Source organism: Oryctolagus cuniculus, chromosome 8, assembly GCF_051225735.1.
Source record: "Oryctolagus cuniculus isolate XC-2025 breed Fujian yellow rabbit chromosome 8, ASM5122573v1, whole genome shotgun sequence".
In the NCBI taxonomy this organism is placed as follows: domain Eukaryota; kingdom Metazoa; phylum Chordata; class Mammalia; order Lagomorpha; family Leporidae; genus Oryctolagus; species Oryctolagus cuniculus.
In genome coordinates, this window is record NC_142874.1 from 55300125 (window position 1) to 55318398 (window position 18274).

Here is an 18274-nt window from a genome sequence, read left to right on the forward strand (position 1 = left end):
CTTTACCCACTACTCCACAGCACCAGCCCCGAACCTGAGACCTTTCTAATTAGCCCATGACACTGTCTCCCACCTCTGCCACTCAGCTCTCCCCCACAGATGCACACACACTGCCAGCTGGGTGTGGCAATCAGTGGAAACATTCTCACTCTTTGAGCTGGGTCAGTGGGGAGGTGGAGGGTGTGGGCTGTGCATCCAGTGCCCTAGTTCACTCTGGGCCCACTTGTTGCCTTTCTCCTCTCTCCCACGAAAAGGGGGGAAATTAGAGCACTTTGTAAATACACTTCCAAAATAGCCTTTCCTTCTGAAAGCAGATTTGCTTTTTGGCCGAGTAGCTGCCTTTATGCTCCCCTAGATACAACTGTATTCCAATGACTGGTGAGGGACCTTTCACGCAAGTTTGTAAAATACTTACAGAGGCATCCAGGAAAAAAAGACACAAGGCAGTCTCAGCACTGGCCTGGGAGTCTGAGTTTTGTTGTTAGTGTTGTTCTTAGTGTTCTCTCCCAGTGCCGCATAGATCAACTTGGTTTATTGTCAGCAGGACATGGGTGTTCCCTCACGTTCCCATTGTTGGCCTGTGGAGGGTCCTAGACTCACTGACTCTTCAAATCAGAACAAAACCATACATAAAAGTGCAATGAAAACCAACACCGAAGCGAAGGGCTTGGGGTATTCTTTTTCGCCATCCAACAAGCGAAGAATCTAACATCCTAATCCATCATGGCTCCCAGACAGCAACCACAAATCTGTTTTGTTCTGTGCAGCATATTGGCAGAGTGACAAGTTCATATTACACTCCGTCTCAAATCTCTCTTGTAACCTCCCCAAGTCTCAACAAGTTCATAGAAGGGGCTGAGGCCGACAACCCTGGCCCTCACGTGATTGCTTATTTATGTATTTACCTTGTTCCTTCCTCATCTATACCCAAGGCCCTTTCAGAAGAACTTCATAAAGAGTAATAGCAACTGACATTCATCACATGACGAGCGTCTCTTTCCACTGCCTCTGTCTTTAATAGATCCCCGCAGAGGGTGGGGAGGAAAGCTCAGGCTATTGTCAGACAATTGTGCTGCTTCGCCCTCTCCAAGCTCATCCCATATCCGTTTGCTACTGTATGAGTGAAATGTCGTTTTGAAGAGATGACCTGGGTATCGAGGGTAGGCATCTTTACCCACAGCAGCCACCATTTTCTTCGATTTCACATCATTCTACCCGACTCCCAGCATTCACGATTCTCCTGAGGGTGCTGTACAGACCAGAGGAAGGAGGTGGGGGACAAAACTGTACCTTCTTGCACTCAGCATCATTGTTCAGGAAGTTTCAAAGCACTTACCAGTGTGAGCGTCCTCTACCTCTCTGATGAACATCATGGAAAGTGCCTGGGCTTATGATAATAGTCTCCCTGTACATTCTTTAATTTTTAAATTTTTTTTTTGACGGGCAGAGTGGACAGTGAGAGAGACAGAGAGAAAGGTCTTCCTTTGCCATTGGTTCACCCTCCAATGGCCGCCGCGGCCAGCGCGCTGCTGCTGGCGCACCGCGCTGATCTGATGGCAGGAGCCAGGTACTTATCCTGGTCTCCCATGGGGTGCAGGACCCAAGTACTTGGGCCATCCTCCACTGCACTTCCCTGGCCACAGCAGAGAGCTGGCCTGGAAGAGGGGCAACCGGGACAGAATCCGGCGCCCCGACCGGGACTAGAACCCGGCGTGCCGGCGCCGCAAGGCGGAGGATTAGCCTAGTGAGCCGCGGTGCCGGCACATTCTTTTTTTTTAAAAAAATTTATTTGACAGATAGAGTTAGACAGTAAGAGAGAGAGACAGACAGAAAGGTCTTCCTTCCATTGGTTCACTCCCCAAGTGGCTGCTACGGCCAGAGCTACGCCGATCCAAAGCCAGGATCCAGGTGCTTCCTCCTGGTCTCCCATGCGGGTGCAAGGCCCAAGCACTTGGGCCATCCTCCACTGCACTCCTGGGCCACAGCAGAGAGCTGGACTGGAAGAAGAACAGTCGGGACTAGAACCCAGCACCCATGTGGGATGCCAGCGCCACAGGTTTAACCAAATGAGCCACGGCGCTGGCCCTTCCCTGTAAATTCTGATCAGGGTGAGCAGGTGCGTTTGTGGGGCCCTTCCCTGTAAATTCTGATCAGGGTGAGCAGGTGCGTTTGTGGGGCCCTTCCCTGTAAATTCTGATCAGGGTGAGCAGGTGCGTTTGTGGGGAGAAAGAGTTCCTCTGGACAGAGGAAGCTTCCTTTTCTCCAGTCTCTTCCTTCTGCCTCCTCTAGCTCTCTTCCTCCCCCTTTATTTTTCTTACCTTGCTTTGAAAAAATAAAAATCTCTCAGCAATTCATTATTTTGGGACTCAGTCGGCTTCCGTGTGACTTCTGATCACAGGTTGTGTGAGAGCAGAGTGTCTTTGAAGTGCTTGGGAGGTCTTGGTTGTAACCTGCCTTCTTTGGGTTTGGATGTAGTATCAGGTGCATTCGCTCCATTTAAAATCTTCACATGTATGATGGGACTTCAAAAATTCATGGAAATCAGAATTAAAAGACAAGTTGATTTTGGTGCAAGCGTTTTTGAAATTCATGCATATCAGGGGTCTTCAAAAAGTTCAAGAAGGTGTGGGTATTTGGGATAATGATTATTTTAATTTTTAAATAATTATTTATTTAGTTAAAGGCAGACTTACAGAGAGGCAGAGGCAGAGGCAGAGGTAGAAAGACAGAGAGAGAGGTCTTCCATCTGCTGGTTCACTCCCCAAATGGCCGCTATGGCCGGAGCTTGCCAATCTGAAACCAGGAGCCAGCAGTTTCTTCCGGTCTCCCAGGTGGGTGCAGGGGCCCAAGGATTTGGGCCATCTTCCACTGCTTTCCCAGGCCATAGCAGAGAGCTGGATTGGAAGTGGAGCAGTCGGAACTCCAACTGGCGCCCATGTGGGATGCCGGCACTGCAGGCAGCAGCTTTACCTGCTATACCACAGTGCTGGCTGTTTATCTGAACGCCAGAATGAGACAGAGAGAGAGAGAGAGAGACAGACAGACAGAGAGACAGAGAGAAAGAGAGAGGAAGAGAAAGAAATATAAATCTTGCATTCGCTGGTTTACTCCCCAGACGGTCACAACAACTGGGGCTGGTCCCAGCCCAAACCAGGAGCTTGGAATTCCATCTGGGTCTCCCACGTGGGTGTGGGGACCCAAGCGCTTGGCCGCCATCTGCTGTGTTCCCAGGTGCATTAGCATGGGGCTGAATTGGAAGTAGAGCAACCGGGACTCAAACCGGAGCCCATATGGGATGCCGGTGTAGTAGGCAGCCACAATATATGCCAGTCCCAGCCCTGGCATAGTGGTTAACACGTCATTATGTTCTTAACACTGTATATATGAAATACATGAACTCTGTTCCCTTTATATAAATAAATTTAAAAAGATGCTGCTTGGGGCACCCATAACCTGTATCAGAATGCCTGCATCAGAATGGGTTTGAGTCAGAACCCCGCATCTGATCCAGGGCTGCTTAGGCAGACCCTGGGAGACAGCAGGTGATGGCCCAAGTACTTGGGTCCCTGGATTGTTCCTGACTCCTGAGTTCATCCACAGTGGGCTTTTGAGGACTGAACCAGCAGATGGAGATCACTCTCTTTCTTCTTTCTCCATCTCTCAAATAAATAAAAAATAAAAATAATGGTTAAAATGGTAAAGCAAAAACACTTCAGGGAAAATGCAAATTATGAAAAAACCTATGCATGGATTTCAAAGGTTTGTGCACCAGAATAAACTTATCTTTTTTTTAAAAGATTCATTTATCTATTTGAAAGGCAGAGTTACAGAGAGGGAGAGAGAGAGAAAGAGAGAAGGAGAGAGAGAGAGCACTCGAGAGAAATCTTCCATTCACTGGTTCATGCTCTAAATGGCTGCAACGACCAGGGCTGGGCCAGGCCAAAGCTAGGAGCCTGGAGCTTCTTCAGGTCTCCCGTGTGGGTGCAGGAAACCAAGCACTTGGGCCATCTTCCACTGCTTTCCCAGGCCATTAGCAGGGAGCCGGATCAGAAGCAGAGCAACCAGGACTCGAACTAGTGCCCATATAGGATGCTGGCACTGCAGGCCAAAGCTCTAACCAGCTGTGCCACAGCACCAGCCCCTGAACCTACCTTTTCCTTTCATTTTTTCATGAGGCCTGCCTCTCCTCCTCTGCTCCCCGCGCTGTAGCTGGGTTAAGGCCTGGTAGTGGCTTTCCTACTACCCTGCATGTTATCTAATTTTTGGTTAGCTGATTGTACTGCTTAGTGTTACCAAGGTAATTATTTATCAGTGTTAAACAAATTTTAATGGCAAAACTAAAAATAAGCATTTCAATTATAGTGATTTTCCAGGGTTGTAGTAATTCAGAGTTACAGTCCTTTCCAACTTAGTAATAAAGCTCCTTTACGTGCTACATTTTTCAGACGATTAGGCGGAATGCAGAGAAATCCGTATTAAGGAGGGGTGCCCGGTGGGAAGCAATCTGATCAAATATCAGCGAGTGCAGATCTGAGTGCCTGTCCTGCTCACTGACAGAACACACTTGCTGACTGCAGGCATCGAACGCCAATGGCAGTGATTTGAGGGAGTCGCTGGGCCCAGGGAATAATTACAGATGTCCTGTTAGGCTCTGCTGGTTTTCAAACGTCTGCATTCCAGATGATAAGGTTAGACTTGGTCCTGACTTCATCTTTAGAACAGTCTATCCTTTAGATTTTCCTTTTGTTTTAGGCTTGGCTAATTGCGATGCATTTCAGATTTCAGATGGATGTTAAATTCAGCCCGATAGTCGGGGCGCCTTTGAAATACTGTCAGGGTTCTGTCCGAGCGGCAGGAGTGGCAAGTGCCCCCTCGCTCGCCTTCTGCTGAGCCCTGGCACTGCTCCCATGGGGTCTCTGTGGCCCTCGTTGCACTGGGTTTCCGGTCCTGGACTGCAGTGTGCGTCTCGGGGGCGGCTCTCACACGCCCCCTGCTGCCCATGGTCTGCTGCATTCCGCCGTCACAGCCTGTCTTCTGAGAAGCCCTGGTGATAACAATCTTTCCGGTTCTTACAAGGTCGTGGAGCACGACTCTGCTGGACTGTGGGCTGGAGATGGGAACCTAACAGAGCAAAAATGTAGACTTGCACTTTGGAACTCTCAAAATTCTCAAATTTTCATAGCTCTTGTTCATTAAGAACTAGGATTTATTCATTTTCTTTTTATTTAATTTCTCTTCAAATTTCCAAAAAATTTTTAAAAAATTTTATTTGAAGGAGAGAGAGAGAGAGAGAGATTTTACACCCACTGGTTCACTCCCTGATGGCCGCAGTGGTCAGGGTTGGGCCAGGCCAAAGCCAGGAGCCAGGAGCTTCTTCCGGGTCTCCCACGTGGGTGCAGGGGCCCAAGGACTCAGGCCATCTTCTACTGCTTTCCCAGGCCATAGCAGGGAGCTGGATCAGAAGTGGAGCAGCTGGGATTTGAACTGGTGCCCATATGGGTTACTGGTGTTGCAGGCAGTGGCTTAACCTGCTATGCCAGACCGCCAGCCCCGATGTATTCATTTTCAAGATGAACCTTAAAAAAAGTTTATTAGTTTATTTGAGAGAGAGCACTTCCATCTGCTAGTTCATTCCCCACATGGCCACAGCAGCCAGGTTTGGTTCAGGCTGAAGCCAGGAACCTTGAACTCCATCCAGGTTTCGCACATGGATGGAAGGGACCCAGGCACTTGGGCCATCTTCATTGCTTTTCCCAGGTACACTAGCAGGGAGCTGGATCAGTAGTAGAGATTCCAGGACTTACTGGCACTCCCGTATGGGAAGCCAGTATCACAAGTGGAGGTTTAACTCACCCTACCATGCTGCTGACTCCCAAGTTGGCTGGCTTGCTTGCTTCCTTCCTTCCTTTCTTTCTTTCTGACTGGCAGAGTTAGACAGTGAGAGAGACAGAGAGAAAGATCTTCCTTCTGTTGGTTCACCCCCCAAGTGGCCACTACGGCCAGTGTGCTGCGGCCGGTGTGCTTGCTGATCGAACCCAGGAGCCAGGTGCTTCCTCCTGGTCTCCCATGGGGTGCAGGGCCCAAGCACTTGGGCCATCCTCCACTGCACTTCCGGGCCACAGCAGAGAGCTGGACTGGAAGAGGGGCAACCGGGACAGAATCCAGCGCCCCGACGGGGACTAGAACCCGGTGTGCCGGTGCCGCAGGCAGAGGATTAGCCTAGTGAGCCGTGGCGCCGGTCTTTTTTCTTTCTTTTAAGATTTATTATTTGTTTATTTAAAAGGTAACTTTTTTTTTTCTGGGAGGATTTGTTATGTGAATCCACAGGAAAGAAGTAAAGAAAATTAAAATGGACAACTGCACAAAATAAAAAAGAACCTTTCGAGTCCTCGTTTCCTTCTATAAAATCATGGCAACATTCAAAATATCTAGACATATTATTTATTTATTTATTCTAAGAGATTGATTTATTTATTTGAAAGAGTTACAGAGGGAGAGGAAGAGGGAGAGGGAGAGGGAGGGAGGGAGGGAGAGAGAAAGAGAGAGAGAGAGAATCTTCCACCTGCTGGTTCACACTCCAGATGACTGCAACACCTGGAGTTTCATCCAGGTCTCCTATGTGGGTGCAGGAACCCAGACACTTGGGCCATCTTCTGCTGCTTTCCTAGGCCATTAGCAGGGAGCTGGATTGGAAGTGGAGCAGCCGGGACACAAACTGGTGCCCATATGGGATGCCAGTGTTGCAGGCAGTGGACCCTAGTCTCATAAGTTTTCTTTCTTTCTCTTTCTTTCTTTCTTTCTTTCTTTCTTTCTTTCTTTCTTTCTTTCTTTAAGATTTTATTTATTTGAGAGGTAGAGTTACAGATAAAGGGAGAGACAGAAAGATCTTCCATCTGCTGGTTCACGCCCCAAACAGCCGCAATGGCTGGAGCTGTGCCAATCTGAAGCCAGGAGCCAGGAGCTTCCTCTGGTAGACTCATAAGTTTAAAATGCTGATGTGCTGTGTTATTCTAAATGAGCTGATGCATTATGTAACTCTGCGGAAAGAAAAATAATTGCGAGTCTTCCCTACTCCTAAACGCCTTTCTTCCAGAGTGGATGGGCTGGCGCGTGCCTCGTGGCCACATACAACATCAGCTATTCCAGTGTCAATAAAAAAGTCAGACTTAATTTTATTATGCAGCTTAGTTTATGTGTTCTTTTCCTAGAGATGAGAACCGTACTTTTCATATTTGAGTAGCTGGAGGACAGCATAGTGCCTAGACCACTGTAAGTTTTCAATAAATATTTGTTGAATAAATAAAGGAAGGCAGGCAGGATCCAGGAACTTAAAAACGTGATCCCAGCCGGAGCCGTGGCTCACTAGGCTAATCCTCCGCCTTGCGGCGCTGGCACACCGGGCTCTAGTCCCCGTCGGGGCGCTGGATTCTGTCCCGGTTGCCCCTCTTCCAGGCCAGCTCTCTGCTGTGGCCTGGGAGTGCAGTGGAGGATGGCCCAAGTGCTTGGGCCCTGCACCCCATGGGAGACCAGGAGAAGCACCTGGCTCCTGGCTTCGGATCAGCGTGCAGCGCACCGGCCGCAGCGGCCATTGGAGGGTGAACCAACGGCAAAGGGAGACCTTTCTCTCTGTCTCTCTCTCTCACTGTCTAACTCTGCCTGTCAAACAAACAAACAAACAAACAAAAACAACAAAAAAACGTGATCCCCTTTTCTTAGGTTTGGTGTTTGAGATGGAAAGAAGGGAATAAAGTAGAGAGCTAAGGGTCCTGTACTTGTATTGCACATTTATTATAGCTCCAATTGTGCTGACTCCTTTATGTACATCATGTGTGAGTGAACCCACATCCTTTCATGAAGGAAGAAACATTGGTTTAACTTTATTTATTTTTTGACAGGCAGAGTTAGACAGTGAGAGAGAGAGAGACAGAGAGAAAGGTCTTCCTTCTATTGGTTCATTCCCCAAATGGCTGTCACGGCCGGCGCACTGCGCTGATCCGAAGCCAGGAGCCAGGTACTTATCCTGGTCTCCCATGGGGTACAGGGCCCAAGCACTTGGGCCATCCTCCACTGCACTTCCGGGCCACAGCAGAGAGCTGGCCTGGAAGAGGGGCAACCGGGACAGAATCCGGCGCCCCGACCGGGACTAGAATCCGGTGTGCCGGTGCCGCAGGTGGAGGATTAGCCAAGTGAGCCGAGGCGCCGGCAGGGTTTAACTTTATAAGCAAGGAAACTGAATCTTTATGAGTATTCGCCCTGTTCAGGTCACACAGCTGACAAAGGCACAGCTGGAGCCCAGGGGAGGGTGCCAGATCCACTTCAAACTCAGTGCTCTTAACCGTGGGCAGGTGCTGCATCTCACAAGCTTTACCCAGTGCCGTGATGCAAGCCTGCCCCTCCCCCTCCCAGACTCCACGTGCCTGTGGATGCTGAGTCTGCATTGCGGGAGAAAATATCAGGTGCAATGTTTGTTTGTTTCTTTCTTGATTTCTTTATTTATTTGAGAGGCAGAGTTGCGGGTGCAGGGTGCAGGGTGCAGGGGCAGGTTTTCCACCTGCTGGTTCACTTCCCAAATGGCTGCAAGAGCCATGCCTGGGGCTGGCTGGAGCCAGGAGCTTCTTCTGGGTCTCCCATGTGAGTGAAAGGGCCTAAAGGCTTGTGCCATCTTCCCCTGCTTTCCCAGGAGCATTACCAGGGAGCTGGAGCAGCTGGGGCTGGAACTGGCATCCATATGGGGGGTTTAATCTGCTGCGTCACAGCACAGTCCCCAAATTTGATGACATTTCTAATTATATGTACTGATAGGACTTTTTACATTTGGCAATGGTTCTTTTTGCATTCAAACATAAATCCCCAATGAATTATTAGGAAATGAAACTGTTGCCTTATTTTCGCGCGCGTGTGTGTATGTGTGTGTGTGTGTGTAGAGAGAGAGAGGGAGGGAGGGAGGGAGTAAGAGAGAAGCTTTTGTGTATTCTCAATGTCAATGAAGTTTTTAAAATTTTTATTTTGCATTTTAGAGTAAAATCTCTCCTTCACTTTTAGGAATTTCTGCTTCCTTATTTGCCTTGAGCCCTACTTATCTATTTATAATTTATTTATTTTTGTTCTGAAATTCCGGACGGTGGAAAGGTTTGCCCTTTAAAAGCGAGGGGACATGCTGGGTACAGACGGATGCTTCCTTTCAAATCTAGAGTCAGAATCTTCGGGCCGAGGGCGCCCTCGCACCTGCACAGGTGCCTGTGCGGACACATACCTGGAGGCCAGGGGCGGGGATTAACCTGCTGGTTACCTTGCGGACAGAGCGCGGGACGTTTCTTCCCTGGCCTGTTTCAGTTTGGATGGACAGCTAGAATGGCTGCCACGTATTCCTGGACGCCAGGAAGCGCGACTCAGAAAAGGCCTTCTCTGCCCCTTATCTCCCTTATTTCACCTGCTTCTTGCGTCTGTCACAGACCCGGCGGCACCGGCAGAACATTACACAAATATCCCTCCTTCTTAAGTAGCGACGAGGCGGCGGGAGGCGTTTTTTCATTTAGAGGCGATCAGCGGAGAATTGACAAAGTCATCCCAGAACAACTGCAGTTTGACCCTCGCCTGACAAAAGAGATGGAAAACGTGTCACGTGCCCCGAGGCGAGGGGCCGGGAGCACCAGCGCCGCCGACAGCGGCTGCCCGGCGGCTGAGGGCTGGCACCCAGGCTCTCCGCGAGAGGGTTTCATAACCGAATAGTAAATAATGAAAGGGCAGTCAATAAACAATTGTGGCTTAATAAATTATTCATTTTGACAATACTTCCCGTGTTTGCTCAGAGATGGGAGAACGGTTTTCCCCCGCCCCCTCTGCCGTCGGCGCCGAGTTGTTCCTCCCCGCGGACAGCAGAGGGCACTGGTGTCACGCCGGAGAAAGGGAAGGGGGCTGCACCGCCCACAGTCTGCCTGCCTGCCTGTCCGTGTTTATGGCGAGAAAGATAGAAGAGAGGAAAATTTTGAGAAGGGGTGGAGAGGAAGATAGAAAACGAACGGATAGGCACGGAAGTGAAAAAAAATTTTTTTTTCTACAGGCAGATCAAATTCAACCCAGCGCTGAAGCAAAGGATGAGGAAATAAATAGAAAACAGTCATGCTATATTGCTTGGTTAAAATACATGTATTTATTGGAAAAATCGTAGGAAGACAGATTTGGAGCAGTCAGGGAAAGGGCAAAGAGATATTCGAAAAATTGAACAGATTTATTTCCATCTTGAAAAACGAAGTGTGATTTTTCAAGAAACGCTCTCAGGAATCAAGTGGCTCTCTTGGGTCTCACTGCCAGGGAGAACTCGGGCCACACGGCTGCTGGGGGCCGGGGCCCTGAGCAGCAGACTCTGCACAGCGCACAGCATTGCCTGCATGGAAATGAATTCCCAGCATCCGTGTGCACGTTTGCTTCTCGCGGTGTGGTGCCGCAGCCTTATTTTGTTGACGGACGGATGTCACAGGAGGCAGAGCTCCCGTTGCAGTTGGAGAAGAACCGTTGTGCTCCTTGGAATATTTACTGCAAACCCAAGGTGCTGAGATACCGTCTTTCCTCTGAGTGATGCAGATGTTAAAACAAATGGTATTTATTTATAATAATGTGCGAGGCTGCCCACCGGGAAGTGTCATCTTGTTCGTGATCAATCCCAGTTTGGGGGCTCTTGGTAAAGCACAATCAGGCTTTGCATTAAGTGACAAATTGGGTTCGTCTTCTTCTTCTGTCATTTTTCTCCAGTGGGGGCTGCATCACCTCTGTTATAAGGCCTTGGGGCTTAGTCCCACACGCAGACACACACAAAGGCACGCTCCGTGCCTGTGCGCAGGAGGAAAGCCACGGTCTCCCTCACGACGACACACGCACCTGAACTTCCACCACTACTGATGGCGTGCTCAAAGCCGTGAGAGCTGCAGGGAGAACTGCATGCCGTGCTGGTTTTGCGGGAGCCATGACCCTGCCTGGTGAGGGCAGGCCCGCTGTGGACTGAATTACGTCCTGCCCCAGTTCATGGTTGTGGAAGCCCAACTGCCAATTTGAAGAAGCCCTAGCCACTGTGTTTTAGGATAGCATCTTTGGGGAGGTCATTAAGGTCAAATGAGGTCATAGGGTGGCAGCCTAATCCAATGTGACAGGCATCTTTACAAGACGAAGAGGAGACAGGTGGAAATTTCTCTCGGAGGACTTACCAAGAAGGCTGCCACCTACAAGCCAAGGAGAGAGGCCTCAGCATAAACCAAACCTGCTGACACCTTCATCTGGGACCACCAGCCTCTGGAACTGTGAGAAAGGAGATATCTGTTGTTTAAATTCCCCAGCTTGAGCTATTTTGTTAAGGTGAATAATCACTATTGGGTTGACATTGGTGTGGCAGGCTGAATGTCTGTGTCCTCCCCAAATTCGTGTGTTGAAACCCCAGCGCCCAAGGAGGTGATACTGGGAGGTGGTTGGGTTTAGATGAGGATGTGAGGGGGGTAACCTGTGATGGGATTCGTCTCCTAAGAAGAGGAAGAGACCCCAGCTTGCTCTTTCTTTGCCGTGTGAGGGCAGAGTAAGAAGGTGTCGGTCTGCAAGCCGGGAGGAGGGCCCTCACCAGGAATGTGGCCATGCTGGCACCCTGACCTTGTACTTCCCAGCCCCCAAAAATGTGAGGAATAAGACAGCTGCTGTTTGAGTCACCTGGTGTGTGGCAGCCTGAGGTGACGAATGCAGAGGCTGGTACTAAGGAGCGGGGTGTTGCTTTAACAAATGACTAAAAACATGTAAGTGGCTTTGAAACTGGGTAATGAGTACTGGCTGGGAGAATTTTGAGAGGTAATCTGGAAAATGTTGAGATTTATAGCAGCTGTTGAAAGTGATTTTGGTGAAATCAAAGAGAGCAGAGCTATAGAGAAAGTTTCCACCTCCCCAGAGACACAGAAACAATCCCGAGCAGAATTTTGGTAGAAACATGAGTGGGAAAGGCGTTCTGGTGAGGTGTTGGATGGGAATGAAGAATGTGTCACTGGAAATTGGAAGAAAGGTGGTCCGTTTTATAAAGGGGCAAAGAGCTTGACTGAGTTGTGTTTATGTTCTAGTACTTTGTGGAAAGTATAACTTGCAAGTGGCGAAATTGATATTTAGCTGAGGGAATTACTGAGCAAAGTATTGAAGGAGTGTGTGGGCTGTTCCCAACTATTTATTATAAAGTGTGAGAAGAGAGAGATGAATTGAAGAAAGAAATGTTAATTAAAAAGTTACCGGAATGCAAACCCTTGAAAACATTCTCAGCCTGTTCCTGCAAGAAATGAGGAAACCGTGTTCAGAAGAGAACGCCAAGGGTGTGACTGGACACGTGGCATGAAGCAGAGCTCTAATGACCACCCTGACAGAAGCACTAGCAGATGGAACGGAAGGGTCCTGGAGAGGATGAACTGAAGGAACTGGGCTTCTTAGATCTGCAGGACGGGATCCCAGGGCTGTCCAGCTGCAGACGCCGCCTCTTCCACAAGCTCAGAGAATGTCCTTGAAGAGGATTCAGAGGTCACCAGGGATGCCCCTTTCATTTCCAAGCATGCGGGTGGGATGTCCATCACGTCGTGTTTTTTTTTTTTTAAAGATTAATTTTTATTTACTTGAAAAACAGAATTACAGGGAGAGAGAGAGAGAGAGAGAGAGAAAGCGAGTGAGCGAGAGAGAGATATCTTCCATCTGTTGGTTAATTCTTCAAATGGCTGCAATGGCCAATGTGGGGCCAGGCTGGAGCCACAAGCCTGGAACTCCATTCAGGAGCCTGGAACTCCATTGGGGTCTCCCACAGGAGTGGCAGGGACCAAAGCACTTGGGCCATCTTTCACTGCCTTCCCAGGCACAGTAGCAGCAACCTGGGTCAGGAGTGGAGCAGCCAGGGCTTGAACCAGTGCCCATATGGGATATCAGCATCACAAGCAGTGATTTAACTCACTGCTGCACAATGCAGGCCCCCATCACATTGGTTTTAACAGGCCAGATGGTGGTTAACTGGAGACGTGGAGGTGGGGTTCCCTGGAACTCCCATCTTGCTGGAGTCTCTCTCTCTCCCTTCTTGGCTTTGAAGCCACCTGAAGCCATGCTGGGGATCCTTATGTGCTAAGGAACTGCAGATGGCCTGCAGAAGTGAGTGCCACCTCTGGCCAATATCCAGCAATAGCTGAAGGCCCCAGAGCCCTGCAACCACAAGGAGCTGCATTCTGCCAACAACCCCTGTGAGACTGGAAGCAGATCCTTCTGCCGTTGAGCACCAGAGCAGAGCGAGGACCTGGCCAACACCTTGACTGTGGCCTCGTGAAACCCTAAACAGAAGACCCTGCCAAGCCCTGCCCAGGTTCCTAACTCAAAGAGACAATAAGATAACAAATATATGCTTTTCTCAAATTATGTCTATTGTAATGTTATCATACAGCAATAGATAACACTAAAAGCCGTATCCCCTTTCTCTCCCATCTCTGTCCTGTCATCCTCTTCAAAAATGGAACTACTTCTACAGTGAGCTGAAGGAACTTTCCTGCTTAACAGTATCAGCTTAGGTCTTAGGGGCGAATTTGCCAGACCATCTGGAATAGAACTTGCTGTCTATCTAGAATCAATTCAAAAGTTAGATCAAAAGAGAAAATAAATTGCAATGAAATCGAACTTATGTAGTTAATTGTAACAAGCTTTAGAACTGGGCCTTGTTATAAATTGGACTGTGATTATTTGGTTGGATAAAGAAGTCCCTGAAGACAAGCAGAAAGCAAATCCTACGAAACAGGGGGAGAGTCCTGAAGCCATCCCTGCCTTTGCGCAACTCACTTCTTTCCTGGCATGTTCTCGCCGTGTTTCTGTCCCACTCGACCTCTGTATATCCTTCAGATCTAAAGCAAACTAAGAAGCCCATGAAATGTTTCATAGAGTTCTTGGCTTCAAGTTCCGGAAATTTATTTGAATTTTCTTAAACACTAAAGGAGTCTTATTGGTGCATGTGACTGACTTGTCTGGGGGTGAGCTGGGCTCCAGCTAAATTTTCCTTTTATTCAGACAGTGGTATTGCCCTCTGGCATTCTTCGTAGGAACAAAATGACTTTTATCTCACACTTTGCAGAGGAAGAGGAAACTCTTTCATCCTAGGGTCCAAGCAAAGCCTGGAGAATCCCTGAGATGGGCCAGCCCAGCCTTCTGTGCCCTCCTCTGAGCTGTCATCTTGCCAACAGGGTTTCCAGCTGATTGGTGTAGAAGCTCCCCTGGGTTCCACCCCTGGGTAGAATCCGCTCTCCTGCAACCGTGTGGATTCCCACACAGAAATCCATGTCCACCCACCTTTATGAACTTGTGCCCATCCTTGCTGTTCCATCTCGGAACTAAAAGTTGAATAAGAATGTTGAATGAATGAACATGGAATGGATGGTTTTGGCAAGTGAGTATTGTTGCTCTTTTCAGCGAATTCCTTAGTGAAGTTGGGAAGTTTGAGTCCAGTGTCGAGTCTGCCACATTTTGTAATTGGAACACTGCCTTTTGAGAGCCAAGACTCCACGTAACTCCTTGAAGAATCCCCCAGAGATGCTCCAAAACCAGTGGTTGCAAGGTAATCGGACTTGCAAAACAGCCTACAGATTCCCATCAGTTATTCCCCATGACTGCTTTAAAATTGTTAACATGAAAAGGAATCTGATGACAGTCAAATGTCATCTTTGATATTCCTGTCAAACATGAAACTGTATTGAGAGGCAAATGAAATCTCATTCTCGTGCCTGTTCTGAACAAACAACTCCATTGATTAGCAAAAATAAATAAATAAATAAATAAATTGAAAAAAATCCGAGATGATGTCTTTTGATGGTGGAATTAAGGTTCTGGAAGAGGCAGACTTGGGTCCAAATTCTGGCCCTACTGCTTCATGACCTTGTGTCTTGCAATGGTTTTTCATGTGAGCCTCTGTTTTCTTATTTGAAAACAAGGAAGATAATAGCAATAGAAGAAAATGATTGAAACACAGGAGAATATAGCTCCCCCAAAGGCAACAAAAGTGTTTATTTAATTAAAAAGTACGAGCCGACGCCATGGCTCACTAGGCTAATCCTCCGCCTTGCAGTACAGGCACCCCGGGTTCTAGTCCCGGTCGGGGCGCCAGATTCTGTCTCGGTTGCCCCTCTTCCAGGCCAGCTCTCTGCTGTGGCCAGGGAGTGCAGTGGAGGATGGCCCAGGTCCTTGGGCCCTGCACCCGCATGGGAGACCAAAAGGAAGCACCTGGCTTCTGGCTTCAGATCAGCGCAGCGCGCCGGCCGCAGCACATTGGCCATAGCGGCCACTTGGGGGGTGAACCAACAGAAAAAGGAAGACCTTTCTCTCTGTCTCTCTCTCTCACTGTCTAACTCTGCCTGTAAAAAAAAAAAATACGTATTTATTCATCTGAAAAGCAGAATAGACAGAGGGGGAGACAGAGAGAGAGGGATCTTTCATCTGATAGTTTACACCCCAAATGGATGCAATAATGATTAAGGCTGGGCCAAGCCGAAGCCAGGAGTCTTCTGCTGCTTTCTCAGGTGCATAGCCAGGGAGTTGGACTGGAAATGGAGCAGCTGGGACTTGAACCAGTATTCTGATATGGAATACTGACATCACAAGTGTCACTGCACCACAATGCCAGCCCCAAGGATCAAGATCTTTTTGTATATCTTTTTTTTAAATCAAAATTATCTGAGCTTTTTTAAAAACAGATTTATTTATTTTTATTTCAAAGAGTTATACAGAGAGAGGAGGGGCAGAGAGAGAAAGTGAGGTCTCCCATCCATTGGTTCACTCTCCCATTGGCCACAAAGGCCGAAGCTATGCAGATCCGAAGCCAGGAGCCAGGAGCTTCTTCCAGGTCTCCCATGTGAGTGCAGTGGCCCAAGGACTTGGGCCATCTTCTACTGCTTTCCCAGGCCACAGCAGAGAGCTGGGTCAGAAGAGGAGCAGCTGGGTCTCAAACCGCGTCCACATGGGATGCCAGCGTTTCAGGCCAGAGCGTTAATCCCATGCTCCACAGCACCGGCCCCCTGAGCTTTTTTTAGTTGAAGATATTGAGTTACTTTTAATTGACACATTTAATTTATACATATGTATGAACTACCATGCAATGTTTCAATACCTATGCATGTTGCATAATGTTCAAAAGAAGATAAACTTATCAATACCCTCAAATGTGTATTGTTTCTTTGTGATGAAAACACTGAAAATCCATTCTAGCTTTTCTGAAATTCACAGTATATTATCATTGTGTATAGTGATGCTACTTCCCAGTAGACACCAGAGTTTACTTCTATTTAACCGTTGACTAACCTTGTCTCCTCCTTCGCTCCTCTGTAGGCTCCCTGTCCTTAGGTAACCAGCATTCTACTCTCAACTTCTTCGAGGTCAACATTTTTAGGTTTTGTCTGTGAGTGTGATCAGGCAGTATTTGTCTTTCTGTGCCTGCCTTATTTCACTTAGCATAATGTCCTCCAATCCCAACCATGTGTCACAAAAGACACAATCCCATTATTTTTAAAAGAGGCTTTTGCACCAGCATTGTGGTGTAGCAGGTTAAGCTTGCAGCTCCGGCATCCCATATGGGCTCTGGTTTGAGTCCTGGCTACCACACTTTCCATCTGGCTTCCTGCTAATGCATCTGGGAAAGCAGCAGAAGATGGACTAAGTCCTTGGGCTTCTGCCACCCACATGGGAGACCTGGATGGAGTTCCGGGTTCCTAGTTTTGGCCTGGACCAGCCTGAGGGGCCATTGTGGCCACTTGGGAGAGTGAACCAGCAGATGGAAGATCTCTCCTTTTCTCTTTCACTACCTTTCAAGTAAATAAATAAATCTTAAAAGTAAAGATCTTGATTCTTACTTACAATAAGAGAAAATCAGAGCTAAATGGAGGTACCATTTTTTTTAACCTATGGGAAGGAATGAACTCAAAACTTTTTTTTTTTTTTTTTTTTTTTTTTGACAGGCAGAGTGGATAGTGAGAGAGAGAGAGAGACAAAGAGAAAGGTCTTCCTTTTGCCGTTGGTTCACCCTCCAATGGCCGCCACATCTGGCGCGCTGTGGCTGGCGCACCGTGCTGATCCGAAGGCAGGAGCCAGGTGCTTCTCCTGGTCTCCCATGGGGTGCAGGGCCCAAGCACTTGGGCCATCCTCCACTGCACTCCCTGGCCACAGCAGAGAGCTGGCCTGGAAGAGGGGCAACCGGGAAAGAATCCGGCGCCCCGACCAGGACTAGAACCCGGTGTGCCGGCGCCGCTGGGTAGAGGATTAGCCTATTGAGCCACGGTGCCAGCCTGAACTCAAAACTTTGATTGCAACCTCTTGTCAAGGCTGTTAGAGAAATAAGCACACTCACATAGCGCTTTGAAAATGCCCATTAGGACATCTCTGGTGGGCAAGCTGCCAACCGCATCTGAGTTGTAAATACATATTTCCCTTGATGCAGTAATCCACTTATGGTAACTTATACAGAAATTCTGGCACACAAGGGAAGTAGTATGCGTTCAAAGTCACCCGTTGTAGAATTATTATTTTTAAAAGATTTGATTCATTTATTTGAAATCCGGAGTTTTACACACACACACACACACACACACACACACACAGAAAAAGAGAGAGAAAGAGAAAGAGAGAGAGAAACTTTCATTTGGTGTTCACTCCCCAATGGCTGAAACTGCTGGGGCTGGGCGAGGCCGAAGCTAGAAGCCTGGAACTCCATCTGGGTCTCCCATGTGGGTGCAGGGGCACAATACTTACTTGGGCCATCTTCCCATGCTTTCCCAGGTACATTAGCAGAGAGCTATATTGGAAGTGGAGCAGCCAGGACTCAAATGGGTGCCCATAAAGGATGCTGGTGTTACAGGTGATCATAGCATTATTTCTAATGGAAAAGACTAGAAATGGTCCAGAAATGCTAAATTATGGTGTGTCACATAATGGAATGCTGAGTTATACTATATTGCAGTATAAAAGAAGGTCTCTATATATTGTTATGGAAAGCCTTTGGTTAAATAAAATGACAATTGGAAAAGAAAAACTGGAGGTGCAGAACAGTATGTGGAGTGCATTACCATTTGTGAAAAACAAGAAGAAAAACATGCATACACAGGTGCTTGTATTTGCATAAGAGAACTTGAAGACTACCTTAAAAATCCCATCAAGTGGTTACCCCTTGAAAGAGCTAATCGAAGACAGGGTGAGAATGAGACGTTTCACTCTGAACCTCTGTGATATGTTTGATTTTTGAAACCTGTAAGTGTTTTAG